Genomic DNA, 7,667 nt, shown 5'->3' on the forward strand with positions numbered 1-7,667 from the left:
TTTTTTTTGTTCTTTTGCCAAATTTTAAGCATCTTTACATTTCAGACATTTAGAAACATGTCTCACTTTGTTCGTAGCTGCTTTAGATCTTCCGTTCTCTTGCTGAAGGCAATCTGTCCAAGACACTAACAGTAGCATCTTCACCTCTACTGTCAAAATGTCACCATATTCAGCTAACTGCGCCTTGATACTTTTGTCTGTTTTTGTTGTTATATTGAGCGTTAAAGGTATTCTTGTATCTTAAATGTCCTTTGAACGACACCTGAACCTGTCGCTTATCTTTAATTTGTATATATAATATGGTAATTGAAATGTATGTACAGTCTTTTATAATAAACATTCGCCTCTATATATGAAATGATGCAGCGGTGATTGAAATGGGAAAGGATAAGTTTTACTGAAAATAACTTTGGGGAATTTTAAAACTTTCACTTCTTGAGAACTCTGAGCATTGTCCATTGTTGCAGTTATATGAATGTTTTAAACATTGCAGATGCATTTATTAATTTTGTAGACACTTTTCCAATGTAATGTGCACTGCAGGGTAAAAAAAGTTACATTCAATATTACTGTCTTTATTTAAAAAAAGGTTTTTCCCAAACATCAAAAGGATTATTTAAACTGTTTAAAGCAATATAACTGTAGTAAAATTAGAATTTTTTATTTATTGAATATGAAGTATGAAGTATTTATGTAAAGCATTGTAATGCAGACCTCCGTGTGGTTATCAATACAGAAATAATGTTACCATGGTCAAGAATACTCTGAAATGGTCACATAGCCTCTTGATTGTGACAGTTTTTTTTTTTATTTAATTTTTAATCAAATTTTTAGTTTATACATTATGTACAAGCAGTCCCCATTCTAAATTCCAACATGAGTTAAAACGATACATTTGAAGTTGTCATTTCTGATTCATGGGGGGAAGTGTGAACGCATTCATCGTGTCTGACGCCACCATTTCCTGCTTCAAGCTCTTTACCAGTTTTTTTTTTTTTTTTCTTGTTTTTCCCCCTGTTTGATGCAGTCCTCCAAGATTGGAGAAACTCTACTATTTTCTATTCATTATTTCACTATCAATAAGTTATTAAGCCAACGGTGTGGCTGTTGCTCTGTCTAGACATCACTGGCCTGCTTTTCTTCTGCATGGCCTTCATGAGTTCTGACATCATATCTCCATCAGTAGGTGCTGTAGCCACAGGTGTGGTCCTCTTTGGCGGGGGAGGAGCCACTTTTTTCTGTCCCGGGACAGGATTCGTTCCCGGAGAACGGGGGGCCTTCATGTGTGCTGGAGGTGGAGGCGGGATGAAGTCAGGGGGTGGTTCCAGGAAGTCGTCTGGAGGAGGTGGCAGCCATCTGTCCTCAACTGTTGAAGGTGGGGGCAGTTTCAGTGGCTGGACAGAAGGGTGAGACTTGGTGGGGGATGGCAGTGGGGGAGGCAGTGTGGGTTCTGGTGGTGGTGGGGGTAGGGTGGGATCAGGTGGTGGTGGGGGCAAGAAGGGATCAGGTGGTGGTGGGGGCAGGAAGGGATCAGGTGGTGGAGGTGGCAGGATTTCATCTGTGGTTGAAGGGGGTGGCAGGCAGGATCCGCCATTGTTAACCTGCGGAAACGGTGAGAATTATTATTAGCTTTCGTCACAGTGTCCTTTTCTCATTCCTAAAAGTAAGATTTTTTCTACTTGAACTGAAATGACATTTTGGAAAGATTGTTTCTGGGAACACGGACACTGCGGCAGCTGCTCGGTGTTTCGCTGACAGCTGTGAGGTTGCCCATGTTTGCACACAAGGTTGGCCACACCACATGCCTCGCTCAGCGCCGCCGGCTGCCGTGGCAACAACAATGGACCGCTTGCTCACACTCTGATGCTCTAGGATCTCAGCCAACCACAGCCAGAGATGTAGTACTGCTGCTATTGACACACACTCCCTGGCTCACAGGTGCAGGAATTGTGGGGAACAGTAAAGAAGGCTGCGGGGGGGGTGGCTGCTGGTAACATCCACATGGCTATATTTCACTGTTGTGTTCTAGTGGTGACCGTACATCAGCAAAAGATTACAGCCCAATCTAATGCAAGTTTTTGATTGGAAAGCTTTTCTCCAAAGTGACTGATGGTGTCAAGCTACTTACACTGATTTACCCATTTATAGAGCAGGGTAATTTTTACTGTCACTTCAGAATAAGTACCTCGATTAGGGCTGCAACAGCTCGAAGTTGGATTCAAACCCAGATCCTTTGAGCAGAAGGCAGCAGCTCTAATCACTACACCTCCTGCTAAGCTGCACAACATCCTACCCCTGAGGAGACCTGCTGTAACATATCTGTCTCAAACCCTTTGAACTGATTTGAGTACATGAAAGAATCACACGCGTACCTTGATTTCACACTGTTTAGGGAAATTTTGAGATGGCCGGTTTTGGGGGTGTGGCTTGGGAAGGAGCCCGAGGGGTGTGGCCATTGGCCTTTGGAGCAGTTTCACCTTGGGATGCGGCTGAGGAGGGGATAGCACATTAGTTAGTTATAACCACATTATAGCACACTTCCTAAATGTTGGTAATTTAGCTTGGCATTTTTGTCAGTAAGGGGTGGATTCTCACTTTGAGGGCAGTGGATGACACTGACGTATTGGAGCCAGACACCCGGTTTGTCCAGCAGCTAGACAAGGCAGTGCTTCTTTTCAAGGCAGTCATGTAGTTGTTATAAAGAGTCACTCCGTACTGAGAACGAGAAACCCAACACACGCTTCATACCACACAAGCTGGACATAGAGCTCAGCCACGTGGTGTCAAGTTTGTGTCATTCCTCGCATTTGCTTCTGATACAAATTTGGGATGTTCGAATACCTTTGCAACCCGAATTGAGGTTACCCAGAGGGCCATCGTCGCCTCATCATCGCAGCAGAGGTACTTGATGTACTGGGACTCCTTCTGGAGCTGTGGATGCTGAACCAAAATGGATAAAAGGGTAAAAACAGTTTTAAATTCCTAATTGAAGGGTTGAGGTTGAGTAGATTAAGAATGTTCAGGGTTTAGTATCTGTTCTTTAGTAGATGGGATCTGATTCAAGGACTGAGTCCTACCCATAGTCATCCCTTTTGCACCATGAGATGGCAGTGTGGGGGACAAGACTGCTAAGGCAAAAATCCCAATTTTTTACCGTTATAGCCTTTACTGCTCAACTTCTGCAAAGATGTGGTCACAGAAACAAGGAAGCTCATTTTTACTGAAAGGGCCTCAACATTTAATTTCCCAGAGCTGTTAATATAAGCATTTTTCAAGAAGAACAGAGTCAGTTTCACATCTCAAAAATATCTGACAAATATTCATTAGTCCATTGTTGACAATGAAGCAGCGCTGCAGAAACTGCAGTAAAGAAAACCTCTAGGGTACTATAAAGTATTTGGAAGGATGTGTTCAATCAGGGGGGCGTGGTGGCGCAGTGGGTTGGACCACAGTTCTGCTCTCCGGTGGGTCTGGGGTTCAAGTCCCGCTTGGGGTGCCTTGCGACGGACTGGCATCCCGTCCTGGGTGTGTCCCCTCCCCTCCGGCCTTACGCCCTGTGTTACCGGGTAGGCTCCGGTTCCCCGTGACCCCATATGGGACAAGCGGTTCTGAAAATGTGTGTGTGTGTGTGTGGTGTGTGTGTGTGTGTGTGTTCAATCATTATTTTACCTGAAGGTTATACATTTCTTGGATAAAAAAAGTTGACTTAAAATCTGAGTTAAAATCTTTGCTATCTTTTCAGCTTCTTTTCAGAGTGGATGTTGTCCTTGGACCACTGAATTTGCTCCCTTATTTGCTCTCTTATTAAACTAAATATACAGTAATCCTGCAGTTTATAGTCAACTGTATCTACTTCCTGAAATTCATAAGGAAATCTCTTGGGTCAAAATGCTCAACAGAGCACAGATGGATGTAGCTAGTTATATGTAAAAGTCCAATGAAACTGCCCAGTGTAGCTCTCCACAGTATCTGATAACCAGGAGGTTGTGTGAAGTCAAAACTGTTGCTTGGGGGGATGAGTTGAGTAACTGATGACTTTACTATACTTTGCAAAGTTGTAGCAATGCCAGGTTGGGCAGGTGAGACTGATGCACCACAATGGTGAAGCCTGATGTCTCCACAGCTTGGTAATTATAGTTCTGCACAGTCTTGAAGAGCTGCATTGATGGTCACATTGATGTGACTCAAGTACAGGCGCTTTAGTGAGTCATGGAAGAGGGTGCCAGTGAGTTGCAATAGATGAAGAGTGATCACACAGCATGAGGTAGGTGCCCTAAATTTGTGTGTTGTTCAACCACAACATCACCTGCTGCCCTGGGTAAATTAGGATTGAAATGTCTATGTAATGAACAGCCCAAACCAATAATGAATGAGCATGTGGGATTTGTCAGATGGAGCACCCAGTGGCCAAGGAGCTTTAAGCTTATTTGAATACATCAAGTGGCACTAACAATATGAATGCCGAGGACATTCATATGTGTATATTTAATGCTAGTGGTAACAGAGTGTGAGGGGTCTGTGATGTACCTTGAGGATAAAGCAGAAGTCCGTCGGTGCCTTGAACTTGTTTTTATAATCTATACCATGTAGATGTTCACGTTGTCAAACTGTATGAAGTTCGCCAGGTCTCTTGATGTCTGTTAAAGAATATTAAATTACTTAAACCGTACAATATAAAAAAAAATAACAGACAAGTGATCCTGGAAGGCCATGTAAAACCTTTTCCTTTCAAAGAATTTTGCAAGTTTAGTCACCTTGGTCTTGCCTTTGGGGACATAATAAATCCCCGATGCTCGGAGAAGAAGTAGCGCCGTCTCCAGGACTTCTTTCCATCTTCTTTCAGATACAGGATTCCCTCAAGGTCAGGAACAATGACTGAGGCCCCACAGAAGTTCTCCTGGGTTAAAGGTGCCAAATAGGTAGGAACGCTGAATGAGTCATGATAAAAATTCTTGATACTTATTTTGTGCCTTCAGCTGGCTGTCACTCAATGTCTTTGACCATCGACGATACAATAAAAGTATCGGACTTGACTACAAGCATTGTGAAGTCATTCTATTGAAATAACTCATGATTGCCTGTTTGCATGTGTGTGAAACTCACTTCAATAAGGTTTTCTTTGTCTTTTTCTCTCACATTCTGCAAAAAGTCCTTGTCCTTCTTCCAAAGGTAGAAGGTCTGTGAGGGTTCAAGCAGAAGTGAAGAGCATGAGAGCTTAACACTCTGCTTTCATCTATCGCTGTAAGGTTTGAAACAGCCACAGTTACACGTCTCTGGACAATTCTATATTTGTTCTTCCGTTAGAGTGTTTTTTTTTCTTTGCATGAGTGCTTACAGCAAAATTTGAACAAATACAACATCTTTTCATTCTCTTACTTTAAAAAAGTTTATACCTCAGGGTTTTTGAAAACTGCATACTTGTCCTTTCTCTCAAGGAACTGAATTTTGTTTTCACTGTCTCGTGTCCATGCGGACAGAGGCTCCACGAGAAATTCGTGATCTTCCAGTATCCGCTCTGTCAGGAGAAAAAGCATCATATTGCTTGGCTTGAATGTTACGCTTATCTGGGAAGCTGATAGCATAATGGTTAGAGCCGCTGCTTTTGGACCCAACGGTTGCAGTTTTGAATCTCACTCTTCAGCTGTAGTACTCTTGAGCAAAGTACTTACCTTAAATTGCTCCTGTAAAATTACCCAGGATATATAAATAGGTGAATAATTGTAAGTTGCTTTAGAGAAAAGTGCCAGCTGAATGAATGAATATTAAGTCTCTGGTTTTCCACAGCACTCTGACCTACAGGACTCACCAATCTGCAGGCTGGGGTTGCTTTCGTAGAGGCACCAATCCACATTACTATCGCAGTACGTCTTTTCAAAGAGACTGTCCAGCACATCACGGACCGTCTGCCGCTCATCCACCATGAGGGTTTTGGGAGCTGCCATCGTTCATGAGCACCTTGACAACCAGCTATTAGAAGCATGGAGGACACGAGTCATATCATGCCCACAGCAGCAGGCTGTGTAGGGTTTAACAGGATGAAAAGAGCCCATTGCTACATTTCCTTTATTCTGAGTCATGTACCACATCACATTACCTTCTTCACTTTGGCCTCCTTCAGCTTTTCCAAAGCGAGCTTGATTTTGTCAGCTTTAGCCTGAGCTTCCAGATCTTCCTGAGATGAATGAAGCAGAAGTGTGAAGCAAAGAATAAACAATCAATCGGGGCAATAAAAGGGAGTGGGAATGCAAGTATGAAGGGTGTATAAGAGGGTCATCAAGACAATTTGTGCTGATTTCATAAAGAGAATACCTGTGACATCGGTTTGGAAGGTTGTGCAGGAGGCAGGGATTGTGCCTGAGGTGTGAGAGTGGGAGGAATGGCATCGGTGACTTTGCTGTTTAAGGGTGTTGGGCTTGGACTCCTGGTAAATTCCTGCGGGGGTGGGTGGCAAGTGGGCAGGGATCTCATCAATATCGCCTGCGAGCTCTGACATTAGCGCATCCAAGTCTTTGTCCTCCAGCTCATTAAGGGATGCTTACAGAAGCAGAGACACTTAAATCAGTGAACATTGGCCTAAATGCTGTCAAAATACCTTCAATCAGTTTTCAACAAAAGTGTTGTTATGGTTACTGATGCAATCCATGTGTGATTTACACTATAGATTTTTCCAGTTGTGATCGTTAAAAACACATTTAACAGATTATGAGACATTCAATACAAAATTATTAAAGCAATTGCAGCAAACCAGTTAAAGAGATCTCGAAAAATTGTTAAGAAGTAGTAAGAAGTACAATTGTCAAGAAGGACCCTTTTGTTTTACCATTCAGATTGTTGAACAAAAAGTTTTCCTCTCTTTCTAAACTTTCCATGCTGGGTGCACTTGCTGGAGTGATGGATTCCACCTCTAAACTCTGTACATGTCAAAAACAAAAGAATGAACTCTCAACCTCAAGCTCAAAATGCTACTTGCAGAGATAGACAACACACCATTATATTAGCTCTATGTAAAGTTGTACAGATTTCAATGTTATTGTTAATCCAATCCTAAACCAAACATGGCCTGATACCATAGAGAGGTGATCTTTGTTGAATGATCTCTTCCTAGTATTGATCTAATGCTAGTTTGGTCTTGTTAGGTGTATTGACTTTTGAAACATAAAACACTATGAAGAAACATCTTAAAGACTGTGAAGGAACCAACGTGTAATTTAAGGACTTACTTGTGTTAAGAGGTCCATCTCCCCCAGGAGATTAGAGAACATGGCATCTATTTCATCCATCTGGAAAGGAAACAATGCTCAGCGTACTGCATTTTGTTTCTGGTAGTCACCAGCTGCCGTGACATTAACATTCATCATGTAATAGAGATAAATCTTACTCTTTCGTACCAGTTTCAGATGAGAGCTATCCCTCATGCTCAGCACAATTATTAACCTCAATCTTAAGACTGACAATAACCCTCAGTCATCTTGAGTCTTCCACAAAAGACTGTCATTAAAAAGTTGTGCAGTGACAGAGCTTTGGTGCACATCCAGTTTGAATGAAGTGGAGATTGTCATCCCTCCAAAATGTATGTCTACACCCCCATACCTTTCTCTCATCTAAACCCTAGTGGGTCATTATCTCTTCGCGATGCCATAACTGTGGATCTCGCTTTAACTTCTGAC

At 42.4% G+C, this 7,667-nt stretch overlaps 1 pseudogene; it reads right to left on the reverse strand.

The window, feature by feature from the left end:
- Positions 1–1,076: 1,076 nt before the first annotated feature.
- Positions 1,077–7,310, reverse strand: LOC114909671 (amyloid beta A4 precursor protein-binding family B member 1-interacting protein-like; annotated as a pseudogene).
- Positions 7,311–7,667: the final 357 nt, after the last annotated feature.

The sequence above is a fragment of the Scleropages formosus genome, unplaced genomic scaffold (assembly GCF_900964775.1).
Source record: "Scleropages formosus unplaced genomic scaffold, fSclFor1.1, whole genome shotgun sequence".
Lineage (NCBI taxonomy): Eukaryota > Metazoa > Chordata > Actinopteri > Osteoglossiformes > Osteoglossidae > Scleropages > Scleropages formosus.